Source organism: Cupressus sempervirens, chromosome 1 (genome assembly GCF_028749045.1).
Source record: "Cupressus sempervirens isolate cs-2001-9-10 chromosome 1, ASM2874904v1, whole genome shotgun sequence".
NCBI lineage: Eukaryota > Viridiplantae > Streptophyta > Pinopsida > Cupressales > Cupressaceae > Cupressus > Cupressus sempervirens.
Window position 1 is genome coordinate 863,766,641 of NC_143118.1, and position 15,763 is coordinate 863,782,403.

The window sequence follows — 15,763 nt, forward strand, 5'->3', positions numbered from 1 at the left end:
ACTTTACCTTTCGCAATTCCAACTAAACCAATGCAAATTTCTTTAGGCAAAAAGGAGGCAAAATTAAAGATAACATCTACACCAAAAGAAGCAATTTGAACCATCATATATATAAGACCAACAGGAATGAAATCTTTCTCATCTTCACCAAAAACACGACATAGGGTCCTATATATCTCTACAGCCTGGGAAGTGAAAAGACTCTTCTTGAAAGGTTCTCTAGAGGCTGCAGTAATTACTGGTAGAGTTCCTATAGTACTAATGTGTGCCCTCAGTGCACCTCCCATAATTACATCTCTCTTTGCTTTGTATTTATTCTGTAATTCTGGCAAATTGATTGGCACATGGTAATCTGAGAATGGTTCTAGGTGAAAAACCTCTCTAATTTCTTTAGGGCTAATTGAGACCAGAGGCACACCATTATTTCTTCTCACAACCCTAATAGCTTGGTCATAATTCTTGGCAATGGCTTCTAGCAAATCATAATCCATGGAAACACTTGAAACTACTAGCTTTCCCAAATCAAAATTCCAGATATTAGCATGAGGGGAAAACAACTTCCTTTCTGAAAACCACTTTTTAAACAAAACAAGGCCAGTTTGAGTAGTTATTGCATCCCTAACCCAGTTCCCCTTGTCATATAAGCCATCAACAATTTTCAGCCTAGGGTTTAAGGAAATTAACCTTTTAACTTGTGCAGGCTCTGTAGTGGATTCTAGGAGTAATTCTAACAAATCATTGTGGACATTCCTATCCATATAATTAACTTCCCCAGAGAATGCTTTCTTAGGAGGCATCTTGATCATAATAATAGGAACTAGAATGTCATAGAGGTTATATATGAGTACTTACTTGACTTGCCAAACTTATTCTTCTTCGAACTTCTGTAGTTGCTTTCGAACAAATGAGGAATCGCTTCATGTCTTTACCAGGTTTAACACAATGTGATCAATAGGTTCTTGTGCTCAGAAAACATGAAATATTTGTTTGTGTGGGACTAGAATGAATGAAAATCTTCTATATTATACTTTGTTTCACCCACATGTGAAGATTTCATTCATCATAATTGTGCAGAATAGAAAAATAGAGTAGCATTGCACTTTCTTTTAAATTTGTGCCATTGATCCTTGAAAAATCCTACCATCCAAGAATGAAAACTAGGCTGACTCAATGTTCTTCTTAGCATGCTAGCAGTCAAACCAATAAACTGCCTCCATTTGTACCTTTCCTTTAAGGCTGACGTTTCAAACTAGGCCCACAGATAACTAAGGACACGTGTCATCAACTCGCTAACTCGCTATACATAACTTTCGAGCACCTTTCCATAGCAAGCTAGTGATAACCACTAATTTTTCTTTGATCATGTGGCAGATATTTGAAATGACTTTTAAGAAAAAAATGGTGGGTCCCTTGCTCGCTAACTCACTATACATAATCTTCGCACATCTTTCCATAGTGAATTAACGAGCATCATTGATCCATACTTGATCTTGTGGATAACACATTACTACAATAGTGGTGGGCCTTTATTCGCTAACTCGCTATACATAACTTCCAAGCACTTTTCTATAATGAGATAGTCATGGCCATTGATCCTAGATTGATCTAATGATCAAAATTCTTCGTAGGTTTTATACATGGGGCATGGGTTTAGGATACTGCTGTCACTGAGCTAGCTCAACACGCTGGCACACATATACTTTTTTAATCTCTTAATGATATCACATGTTTTTGGCCTTGTCATGTTCGTGACTTTCAGGTGGGTCACTATATCGCTACTGAAAAAAATACCAACTATTCTGCTAGTGATATGGCGAGTTTCGATGAATCCAGATTTTCCAGCTTATAGATGCTCAATAGGATGCCACTGTGTAATTTGATCTGCACAATTCAGCTTTATCATGTCACTCATTTAGGGCCCACCTTTGAGGAATTTCTCTTACATCACCACTTTCTGACCAGTCACTACATCGCTACCAAAAAAATTACCAACTATTCAGCTAGCGATATAGTGACCTCTTGGTAAACATCAAAACCAATGCTGGCAAATAAAACACAACTTGTACAGAAATAAAAGCAAAGCCTGCACAATATTTTCTTTAGGATTCTCACAATCATTTTTGTAATTTTTAAAAGAACATCATCTTTTGCAATGATCAAGCCCTCGCCATGTCGCTATCAAAAAAGTGGTGTTATTTCGGTTAGCGATATAGCAACCTTTGACAGATTCTCAATTCTGGTGACGAAGAACAAAAAAAACATTGATTAAAAACCTACCAATTAATGCTGGTGTCAGAGAAGGTGGTCGTGCACATTTATAAGACTACAAGGGAATTTTCATGGTCACATTAATCTTTAAAATAAAATTACCTTTTTCAAAATCTAGGGATTCACTATGTTGCCACCAACAAGTCGCATGGATTTTCTGATAGCAACCTAGCAAATTGCCAGAGAAACTTGGATGCCGATGACACCATTTACGGGTTTCTTCATGTGTATTTATTCTTAAAACTAACAAGTCTGGGACATAACACGTGCCATGTTGTATTCATGTTAACACAATTCTCAGTGCCGAACTTCATTTTTGAGATATAGTCACAGTTATCCAATGGTCGCTAGCTCGCTAGGCGTAACATACGAGCTTCTTACTTTAGTGAATATACGACAACCATAGATTCAAATAAGATCCGATAGTGGGATAAAAATTCTTTCACAAGGACTGAATAATGACCTCAATAGGGTTGGAAAAAGAATATTCGCTTATCCTTTAAAAAATAATAATTTTGCGCTAGGGAAATTTTAAAAGAAATGAGACATAGGGTTTTAACAAATTTTTTTCAAAGGCTAACAAAAGGATGATTTAGCTAGAAACCCTATTCACCATTAATGGATACAATCTAAATTTTCTATACCTGAACAAAAGAATTTTACCATGCAAAAATTTAGACCAACACCTTGGAGCCTCAAAATGTTTTGGGAATGGAGGCATATAAATTTTTTTATCGAATGGATTAGGACGTAAGTCCCTTTCTATATATAGAGCCTATTTCTTTTGGACTCCCAATGCCTCAACATTTTTGGAAAGTTGTTTGAATTTTTGAAACAACTCTTCATTGGGAATTTGTATAATAGTCTTTCCTTCAAGTCCTTTGTGTCTATGAGTAGACCGTTTGCTGTGGTGGGAGCTATGTCTACTCAGTTCTAAAATTTCTGTATCTGATGAGTCTAGTGATGTGTCACTTGGTGCTGGAGATATGTTGGTACCTTGAAGACAAAAGGGTTACTATTATGATACCTATTGGGGTACTTGTTGTGGAATTTGATGTGGCACTTGTTGTGGGACTGGCTATGATTGTTGTACCATTTGTTGTTGTTGTGTCATGTGTGGCGGTTGTTGTTGGAGTACCTCCATTGGTTGGATATGAGACCATGTATGTGATTGTTGTCATAGAGGTATCTATTGAAGTTTTTGTGGCATGTGTTGTTGTTGCAATAAATGTTGTTGGTATGTGATTTGTTGCTAAAGGCATCTTTGGTATTCCAACTATTGCTTGAGTTGCTCTTGTTGTTTAGAAAACATTTCTTGTTGTTGTTGATACATTGTATAGAAGTCAAGTGGGTTTACATTAGGTTGTGTGTTAGGGATGTTGGATCCTTGCATCACTTGAGGTTGTTGTTGTTGTGGTTGATGATGTTGTTGTTGTTGTTGATATGTTGAATGTGTGTTGGAAACATTAGGTCCTTGGACTATTGCAGGCTAATGTTGCTGAGGTGGTTGGTTGTGTCCTTGCAAATTGACCACCATGTTAGTGTTTTTTCTTTAGCACCTTTGTGTGTTAGAGGTTTCTACTTGGGACATCATATTGACTTGAAAATGAGGTGCATTCCTTTTGGGGATAGGTGTAATGTCAATAAGGCTTTTTTTTTGTGCATCAATAGGGATTGTTGTAGTTGATGTTGCACATAGTGCACTCATGGGAGGCTCTATAACACTTGATGTCATAACACTTGGTAGAGTTAGGAGTGAGTATGCATTTTGTTGATTTATCTCCAAAGGAGGTATGTCTAACATCCCTAGAGAAAAAGTCCCTTTAGGTGCATCTTTTTGTTGCATCATGTGACTAAAATCAAGTCTTAATGTCCTTTTGGGGTGTTTAGGAATTGGTGGTATTTCATCGAACAAGTGATTAACACTGATGTGTTCAAATGTACTTTGGAGGATTTCAATTGTGGGTTCTTGATGGGACCTTATAGGTGCAATTATTGCATTTGAAAACTTCAAAGGTTTTTTTCCCTTATCTAAGTCCAATTTGATCATGGGTTGTATGTTTTCAATGGTTGTGTTGGTTTGATGTTTGGACTTAGGTCCTTCCACATTGGGGTTGAATTTGACAATTTCTTGGGCTGCAAAAAGTTTGAAGTTTTTATGGAAGTTTTTGTCTTAACATACCCTAACTATTTATTCATTAGTGATGCCATAATTAGTGTTAGAGCCATCACTTAGGTGTATAGTACCTTGTTGTATGTTTGATGTGTTATAGTTGAAGGTACTTGCATTGGGTTTGCTGAATTTAAAGGAATGTGTTTGTTCATGCTCGGGTGTGGTTGGTACACTTCCACCTCTAGGTGGTATTGACATGAATATAGGTTCAAAGTTAGGACTCCACTAAACCATCCCATGTGTGGGGGAAGTGTTTGGAGGAAATCTCATAGTAGGTGCACATTGTTTAAGGTTTGCTGCGTCATAGCTTGATTATGGTGCTCTTGTGGATACATGTTTAAGGGGTCTACAAGTAAAGGTTGTGATGCCTTGATTTGTTCTTCATCAATGGTTTGTTGGGTTCTCTTGCTCTTCTTCTATCTTTGGTAAGGTTTTGGTTGTGTTTGTGCCTTAGAAAATAAAGGTTGATAAAGTTCCTCGGGTCTCTGGGCTGATTGTGTCCTAGTAAGTGCTGGCATGATACCTAAGAATGTAGATGCAATGGAGGGAAAATTGAATGGAATTTCTACATCCCAAGTGTGTACCTAAAGTAGTTGGTAAGTAGGAGGTATGCAATGGGTAAAAAGAGGTGCTAGGATGCCTAAAGTGCAAATTTTGAGTGTTTTGAGTGATTTAGAGTGTTTCCTAAGGTCTTGGGATGCAATACAAGGTGTGGAAGTGTAGATTAGGGTTCTAGAGGCTAGAATGAAACACCTAATTACCAAGTGCATCCTGAAAACACCAATTGCGCACTTGAAGTGTGCAGTTGGTAAAATAGGGTTGGGATTGGTAAAACAGGGTTGTGGTTGGTAAAAGAGGTCAAAACTTAATAATTAAGATGTGGGTATGCAAGATATGAGTGTTTTTGGGATTTTTAAGTGTTTAGGGATGTTATGAAATGTTAGGAAATGTTAAATGACCTAGGGTTTTGACATGAAAAGTGCAAATGTGCTAGGGATATTATGCAAGTGCGAATGCAAGGTGTTGTTTTGAAGGTATGCAAAATGAAGATTATGGTATGCAAAATGAAGGTTATGGTTATGTTTTGAACTTGGTAATGACACTAAATGTAGGTTTATTATGCAAAGGATCATGTTCTAGGGTTTTTAATGATGTTTGGGATATGCAAAAAATGAGGATAAGTGATTGAAAGGACAATTTGGTTGATGGACACTTTGATAGGGTTCAGTAGTGAAAATGATGCTAAGGTTTGAACCATAAAAGATGAAGGGGATATACCACTAAGGTAAGCCAAGATGAAATTTAGGAATATTATTATGCTAGTGATAGAGGTATATGCAAGGTTTTTGAACTTGGGTGAAATCTTTACAAGGTATTAACCTAAGAGTTTAATGTTATGACAATAGACTTTGGATGACCAAAAAAAGACAAAAAATGATAAGATCAAAATTAAAAAGCCAAATATACCTTGAAATAGGTAGTATTTGACCAAATAAAATGATAAAATGACTATGGTCAAGATCCATCATCCATTGACACAATGTAATACTCTAGAGTTCATACTTTTGTTTAGATTTTTGACTAAGTTCAAATGTTTCAGGGGTTCAAAATGATATTTTAGGGACTCAAAATGGTGGTGATGTGGAGTGGATATGCAATATGGAAAATTCCTATGATGAAAAATGGGATTTTGGGTGCAAGATGTGGTTTTTGGTCAAGTGCACAATGGGGAGGTACAAAGGCTCCTAGATGCAGTTTTGGGGTCCTAAAGTGCAGTTTGGGGGCCCAAAAAGGTTATGCAGGTGCCCAAGTGTGGCCTAATAGTGACAAGTGTGCTCAAATATTACCAAGTACATAATTGATGCACTTAGAGGTAATTTTGACATAGTTGGTAGTTTTTGGGTTCAGTTGGTAAGTCAAGATGAAGGTTTGCTAATTCTGAGTGGTATGGTTGCCAAACTGATATGCCAAGAAGCTAAGATGTTGGGGTTGCTATTATGATGTGTTGGGAGATGTAGAATAGAGGTTATGACCTATATAATGATTTCCTAAGTGAAGGCAATGAAGACTAGGTGATATAAAATGCAGATCTGGGCAAGCTAATGCAAGGGGAGCTAACCAAGTACCTAAAGACACAGTTGAAGCCCCAAAATGTTATTTGGAATCCCAAACTAGGTCTGAGGAACACCATGTGTGCCCAGATAGTGTAGATTGCATCAATGAAATAGTTTTTAATTTCAAGACATAGTTGGTAGTTTCATGACATAGTTGGTAAACTCGGCTAAAACTAAGGCAATTTGGGGAGCTATGTTTTTCAGATTGATGCTATAGAGAGGTAAACAGTAGGGGATAGTGTTAATATTAGTATGAATGGTCAAAATGATGCTTAGGATACCCAAAATGAGGTTTAAATTATGCAAGATGAAGGTTGGGTATGCAAAGATGCAAGATGGGAGATGCAAAGTGCTAATTTTGAGATGGGAATGCAAAAACTAAGGGAGGTAAACTAAACCCAAATGGATGTAATATGAAAGGTAATGGATACTGAATGAGGACTAAAAGGTGCAATATGAAGTCTATATGATTCAAGAGTGAGGCCTAGACTAGGGTGAATGCAAGTGGAGTTTATGCAAGAATGAAATCTATGTTTTTCCAATCACACTTAGGATCACAAGTTGCCATGTTTTCTAAGGTTTGAATGTGTTGAACCAAAATTTGCAAAGTTTTGACAAATGTTGACATGTTTTGGCAATGTGTAATGTTTTGACAAGTGTTTGCAAGTTTCCAAGGTGTAAATTTGAATGTTGGCTTTTATCTTGATTATGTTTTACACATACACAAGACACACTAAGACAAGAATAGCCATTGTTAAAAGTGAAAAAACACACCACAACCTAGGCTTTTAGGACTGTATCCACTAAATTCCTACTTGAACCAAAGTTTAGTCGTGCTTATCCAGAGTAGACAACCTAGGATCTTGGCACCATAGGCTCCCCCTTACAATGCACTCACTTCTCAGGGCTACCAAGATCTGCTTCCCAAGGGGCATGACCCAAGGGACTGTTGCCTCTACTAAGAACTACAAGAATGTAGGATGTCTTCACGAGCATGGGTGACCCCTTGAGCCAGTGGATAGAAAGGATTTTGGACATTAAAACATAGTTTTTAGTAAGGGCATTACATTCAACAAGTGAATGATAAACTTTCGTAAAAGGTCTCCCAACCTTGAGAACTGGGGTTTGATGCACCACAAGGGTACTGGAGGAGAGCTATCACGTGGCAATACTACCAACATAGCTTTCACCATAATTAAATTTTATATAGTAGCTAGAATGTTGACCTGGCTTTGGCCCATTACTACTCTGAGGTCATCCCATGGCATACCCAATATCGAGCATCTTGGTCCAAGGTAGGCCCCCTATAGAAGTTACACAGATTTCTCTTACACCCAAGATCCATGAATGGTGAGGGGAGAGGATACGTTCAATATAACCCCTAGGGATTTAAACACTATAGAAACACTAGGTAGAAAAGAAAATGTTTATTTTAAGCACCAAATGAAGTGTTATTTAATCTAAGAAATCCACACACATGGTTTTGACAAACACACAATATCTTCGACAACGTCTTGCAAAGCAAGCGTTAGTAGATTTTCATGATGATGTCTTCATCCAATGATCACCACATGTTGCAAATAGACCATCAATAACACAAAATCATCTAACCTATGTCCTAGAGAGTGATAGAAGCCTTAGATGTAGATTCTGTCTTATGCGTGTGTTCCCTGTGAACCAGGTGTGCTATGACAGAGCAGGTTGCACCCTAGAAGCCCAAAATGGCTTAGAACACCCCCAACTGCACCTAGATAGTGTAGAATACATCAATGATGCAGTTGGGGCCTAGTTGGGTGCAGTTGGTATTTTTAAGACGCAGTTGGGAGGTCAGGTGCAAACTATGGGGAAATGGTGCCCTAAATGAGACCTAAAAATTGCAAATCTTGAGAGCTACACTCCCAAGTGTGCCCATATAGTGTAGATTACATCAATGATGTAGTTGGTAGGTTAGAAATAGGAGAAAGAGATTTTGGTGGCTTTTGGACTCTTAAAACTGCTCCTAGGGGTCCCAAGTGTGCCCTAACAAAGTAGAGTGCACCCTAGGATAAAAAGCTAATATAATGCATGAAATGAGAGAATACAAGCATGTTAATGGACCCACTAATTAAGCTAGGTCTTATAAACAAGAGAGAATAAGCATTATACCCCTCCAAGTGAGCTCCTTTCTTGCACCTACAAGCACAAAACAAGAAAACCCAAGTTAGATATGCATGTTCACATTGGGTTCACCAAATGCAGTACCTAGAAAATAGGTTAAATGCATAACATACTATGAGAAATTACATAACCCAATCAACATACATTAGCACCCACTAGTCTACCATGAAAGCCAACATGATAAAGAAAGCAATAGAAACCCCCTCTTTAATTTGTAGCTCCCATGTCCTTCTTTCTTCTCCAAATGATGTAGCTCCAAAGTTGCCTAGAATGCACACAAAATTGAAGCAAAAGTCTATGATATGGATAATGCCATGAGAATACTTGAAGTTGTGATTTAAGCTTGAGAGAAAATGGTGTGACAATAAAAAGAGGCTAAGGACTCAAGAACTCAAGAAATAGTAGCTAAGGACTCAAGAATTAGGGACCTAAGGATTGGAAATGAGAGAAGGAATGCTCATTTTATAATGGGCATGGAGGATGAGAGTATTGGATTTTTCACCCTTAGATATGCGATGTGGTAAGAGATTCCTTTGAGAATCCATGATGCATATGACAAAAGGTGCCAAATGTAGGATTTTATGATGCATGGAAGTCAAACTTGACTAAATGTGGAAGAGAATCTATGATGCATCATAAGACACCTCAACCCACTTAAAGTCAAGAATCTATGAAAAATAAGCCAAATAGAGACATGCGTAGGGAATAAGAATATTTGATTATGAAAAATCTTAGCCAAGTGTTAAAGGAGAATCCACGAGGTGTCATATCCAAGTGTCACTATGATGTCAATATTCTATGGAATATTTGAATTAAAAATCCTTTATTCCACAAAATAGAAATTAGTAAAAAAATAGAATTAATGATGGAAAATATGACTTAGGAAATTGTGAATTCCATGGTTTGTGAATGATAAATCAATTAATTAATAAAATTAATTAATTGAGGACGATAATTAGTAAGAATAATTAGAAAGAATAATATGATTAAATTATGGGTTATTTAATCCTATAGTGAAAATTAGTAACTAAAGTTTGAAAATTAATGACTCACCCCTCAATAATTCCTATTTCTAACAATTGGTATATGAGTACAGTTACTCAAAAGAGGCTGTAAGAATTTTCCTTAGAGAAAAATCACTCAAGATAAAGAATCTCAAGCACTAGCACAATATGGACCAATAAAGCATGATAATAATAACAACATGAAAATAAATTGGTGTTTGAATCTTTGGATATTAGATCATTCAATAATTGATGTACATGTACACTAGAAGTGCCTATATATAAAGGCCTCTATAATGACTAGGAGTTATCAAAATGATAAGCCTTACAACTAAGCACATGTCCACCAAAAGTGGATTATCCTCCATTAAGCACATGAGTATGTGCAATGATGAGAGGATAAGCTTTACATAGGTGTATCTCTTAAAGAGATGTTTTAGACACCATGTGCTTAATTAGAGTGTGAACAACTATGTTGTCTACATGACAACTTAGTTGATTATGTAAACTCCAATGTTGTAGACACCATGTGCTAAATTAGAGTTTCTAACTCTTGTGTTGTCAACAAGACAAATCATATGAGTAAGCATACTCCTAGGTGTCTAACTAATAAATAATAAAATAGTGCGTTAACCTAAGTAAACTTAAGTAAAGTGTAATAATAATTAATTATATAATAAAATAATGCTTTAACTTAAGTAAACTTAATTAAAGTGTAATAATAATTAATTATTTACACTAACACCCTCCCTTAAGTGCAACTTAGGGAAATGCACTTAAGCTCACAAGAGCTATAATGAAAATGCGTGATGGTTCCCAACTACTAGGCCATGTTAGGTATCCATGTAGAAATGCGATGCAATCTCTGTAAAAATAGAGAAAGAGGGAAAACTTGATGGGAAAAACCATCCCCCAAAAGGAGATGAAAAAAAAAGATGCATGGATGGATGGAGTAATTAAGACCCCCCCCATTACACCATACATCCCCCCTCCAAAAGTGGAATGTCGATCAGTGATAGCTACTCCAAGATGAATGTAGAAGCTGATCCATGACTGCTAGATAATGTTCCTCCCTTTAGGAAGAAACAATGTCATAGGTACATATGAGATGCTTTCCCAACATGTAGAAAGAATCCTAAAGATAAATGGTGTCTCTAAAAATTGCTCAACTGTGCTTGTGTAGATACTTACGGTTTCCCCTTCCAACACTATTGAAAAGAACAATTTTAGATCTAGCAAGGATGGATGTAGAGCATATCCCAAAGAACCAATTGTCTCCTTAAATGATAAAGAGACTTCCTACAATTATTGTACATAAGGATCCACAATCATATCATCTTAGTAAGATTGATCACGTAGAGAATGGACAAGAGGGTCAGAGTGTTCCCTCACAACAACTAAAGAAGGATCTTCTTCATCAAAGAGAAGATGTATATCATTAATAATGTCTCCCAAATCTACTATGTAGGACACCACAAATAAACCTAAAATATCTATCACATAGTCATCCCCTAATGCTAGAACTGGAAGACAAGGTGAACCCAACTATACTGAATTGCATGGACCTATCACTGTAGCAATGTATGCATGTGCAATTTTTTGTGACCTTGTTCTACATCTTTCAATAGGATCCCCCATATCTGAACCTATTGAATCACTATTACTATTGTCACTACCAGTTTCTACAATGTATGAAGCATGGAGAGGATTAGAGGATAAGCTAGGTGAACATTTTGCAAAGTGAACATTCCTCTCTATGAATATCTCATGAGTCTCAGGATCCATAAGTCACATGCCTTAACACCTTCATCATATCCAATGAAAGTACAAGGCCTTGGTGGTGGTGCCTTGCATTCCCTTGAAGAGATGTGTGCCCATGCTAGACAACCAAAAACTTTGAAGTGTTTCACAACTAGTTTTCTTTTGCACCATGCCTTAAAAAGAGTCATTCCATCTAAGACATTATGAGGAGACCTATTAAGGATGTGATTGGCACTGCTTATAGCTTCAACTTCAAGTGATGGATCAAGAGACTTTTCTTAAATCATACAACTTGCTATTGACATAAGAGTTCTAATCCTCATTGCTGCAACACTTGTCTTTTGTGCACTAAATGCTAGAGGATTTTGAAGATCAATACCCCCAATTTTACAAAAGTCTCTAAGTCTTAAGTTCACATATCTACTTTCACTAGCCATACAAAGAACCTTGATGGCTTTACTTGATTGCTTCTCAACATGACTCTTGAAGGCTAGAAATGTATCAAACACTTCATTCTTGTGATTAAGAAAGTAGACCCATGTGTAGTGTGAAAATTCATCAATGAAAGTGAGAACATAGTGACCCTTGCTAACTGATGTCATTGAAAAAGGGCCCGCTAGAACTATGTGAACCAACTCAAGAACAAATGATTTTCTCGAAGACTTTCCTTTGTCAATCTTCTCTTATAGATGCATAACCATTGAACAAGTTGGACATTTAGCTATAGAAAATTTGATTGCAGGTAGACCTTTGACCATATTTTTTGAGATAAGTTGATAAAGATAGTAGAAGGAAAGATGTCCATACCACTTATACCATAATTTACTTTGTGGTTGTGAATGTGCCGACAAGGCATGTGAAGAAGACTTAGACACAAAGTGGGAGAAAGAATAAAGCTATGTATCATGGTTGACTTTACCCACTGCAACCAATGTATCATCCTTAAGATTGCACACCATTACAAAATTAGGAAAGAACTCAACTTTATTGCCACCTCCATAGTGAGTGATTTGGTAAATGAAAGGAGATTAGTGCTAAGGTTAGTCAATAGAAAACATCTTTGAACTCTCCATTTTTGATCTCAACTTGTCCTTTCCCTTCAACTTCCACTTGTGTATCATTCTCTACAAAGATGTGAGGTACCTTAGACTACTTCAATGAAGAAAAGTGTCCTTTTCAAGAACCCATATGATATGAGGCACCCAAGTCAAGAATCAATTCCCCTAAAGAGCATGAACTTACCATAAGCACTTTCCATTTTCCCTTTGATGTGAATGGATTTGAATCCTTGGAAGCTTTTGACATATTGATTTTGTTCTTCCTAAGTAAGTTTTCCAACTCATCTATTCTCTTAGTCTTGCGATGATGCTCATCATGAATTAGTTTCTTGCAATATGCACAAAATAGTTTATCCTTCTTGTTGTTGTTTCACTTCTTATTGGAATAAGAATTGCCTTGTTGTGAGGAGGAAGATTGTTGTGTTTTTTATTGTGATTTTGGCTTCCACTACTTTTTCTTGCTATTGGTAAAATCTTTTCCACCTTGATTTGTTTGGTTCTCATTACTAGCCACCAATGCCGTAGACTTGGATGACTTGAGAATTCCCATATCTATCAACTTAGATTGTTCCAACATCAACATTTCTGCAAATGCATCAAATGAAGTCTTAGTGAAGGCACTTCCCATGGTCAACCTATGAGTGTTGTAAATTGAAACAAAAGATACATACTCTGATAGTAGCCTCTTCAAGATGTGATGAATCAATTGATCATCCCTCATGGGATTACCACAATCTTTAAGTAGTGCTCTTAATTTATTGGCTTTGTTGAAATAGTCTTGAATTGTGTCAAAATTCTTAGGATCCAAGAGAAATAGATCATCCTCAATTTGGAATTCCTTTTCCTCATCCACTTTACCATACAACCCTTCAAGCTTGTCCCAAGCACCCTTGGCTTCCTTAAAGCTAAAAATGTGGAAGATGAGATCTCTATGAACACAACTCCTAATAATTCTTGAAGCCTGATTGTCTTTAAATTTCTAATCAACTAGCACTGCAGCGTCAGTGGGTTTGGTAATTGTACCATCAACATACAGATTTAAATCTTTTTCCATTAATCTACCCCATACAATATCTTTCCATGTAATATAATTGTGTGAAGTTAGAAGTGGGATTTTAGGTGAACCCATGATGTAGAAAAATATGGAGCATAAGAGAGAGACACAAGAACACAAGACACACCCCCTATTCACTCAATCAAAGAACGCCCCCAAAAATGATGCTTTCGGCACTTTATAGGGTGAACCCACAATAATGGGTTCCACTTTAGTGGAACGAATAGAATTGGAAAAATTTAGAAAATTTTGAAATTCTATGCAACATACATTCGTGTGAACATTACTCACATGTTCGTGTGAACGTAAGACATGCACATGTTTGCGTGAACTTGCTAGCGGTAATAATGACACGTTCGCACGAAGACACATAGTTAATATGTTTGGGTGAACATATATTATGCCAATTTTTGACGGATAAAAATGTTGTTTTAACTTTTTTTAACTCATTTTTAGGGCGATTATTGTTCACTTTGAGAGTTGGAGCGAATGCATGATTTGTACTACCTCTGTCACTGTCATCCTGTCGTTTTCATTCTGATTCTCATCTCTAGGTATGTTAAAATATTATTAATTTAATATTTTGAATGTTTTAAAAGCATTTTTTAATGTTATCAAAGTAGATTTTAATGTTTTCAATACATTTTTTTAATGTTTTAAAAGCATATTTGAATGTTATTTACATTTTTAATGGTTTTGAAAGCATATCTAAATGTTAATTAATATTTTTATTGTTTATTTATATTAATTTAGAAAACAGGAAAATATTATTTAGAAAACATTAGGAAAAATAGTAGAAAATTTATAATATAAAATTTAGGAAAAATATTAGAAATTTTATAAAAAACATTAGAAAACAAATTTAGAAAAAACATTACAAAAACATTAAAAAATTTAGAAACAAATTTAGAAAAAACATTACAAAAACATTAGAAAATTTATAATTTAATATAAAATTTAGAAAACAAATTTAGGAAAAACATTAAAAAAAATAGAAAATTTATAAAAAACATTAGAAAATTTAGAAAAAAACATTACAAAAATATTAGCAAATTTAGAAAAAATATTACAAAAAAATTAGAAAATTTATAATTTAATATAAAATTTAGAAAATAAATTTAGAAAAAGCATTAAAAAAATTAGAAAATTTAGAAAAAACATTTAAAAAAATTACAAAATAAAAAAAAAAATTACAAAAACATTAGAAAATCTAGAAAACAAATTTAGAAAAAACATTACAAAAATATTAGAAAATTTATAATTTAATATAAAATTTAGAAAAAAAATTAAAAAAAATTAAAAAATTTAGAAAAAACATTAAAAAATACTTTAAAAAAAGAAAATTTAGAAAAGAAATTAAAAAAAATTAGAAAACTATAAGAAAAAAACATTAGACAAACATTAGAAAAATTATAATTTAATATAAAATTTAGAAAACAAATTAAAAAAAAAACATTGCAAAAACATTAGAAAATTTAGAATTTAATATAAAATTTAGAAAACAAATTTAGAAAAAACATTAGAAAATTTATAATTTAATATAAATTTTAGAAAACAAATTTAGAAACAACATTAGAAAAATGTTAGAAAATTTATAATAATAGAAATTTTAGAAAACCAATTAAAAAAACATTAGAAAAACATTAGAAATTTTATAATAATATAAAATTTAGTAAAACATTAGAAAAAATATTAGAAAAATATTTAAAAAAATTAGAAAAACATTACAAAATTTATAATAATATAAATTTTAAAAAACAAATTTTAAAAAAATTAGAGTATCTATATATATATATATATATATGTTAAATGTAGACATGTATGTTTTTGATATTAATGTTTATGTATATATGTCAAATTCACCTTAATGTCTTAATCTTAGAAGTTTTATTAAATGGCATATCTTAAGGGTCTAGATCCTAAATTGTACATGTAACAATATAGATTAGAATGTATAAATTTTTATTTTGAACATAGATGTACATGTATATTTGTTCATGGTTAAAAGTAGATGTATGTACATGTTTTTAATAAATTCACATTTTTATATGTATAATTTGTATGTGTGTGTGTGAACTATTGATCTTAATTTGTCTTATTATTAAGTGTACAATTAACTATATTTAATGACACATGTCTTAACCTAGGAGATCCTAAATTATGTATGTATAAGA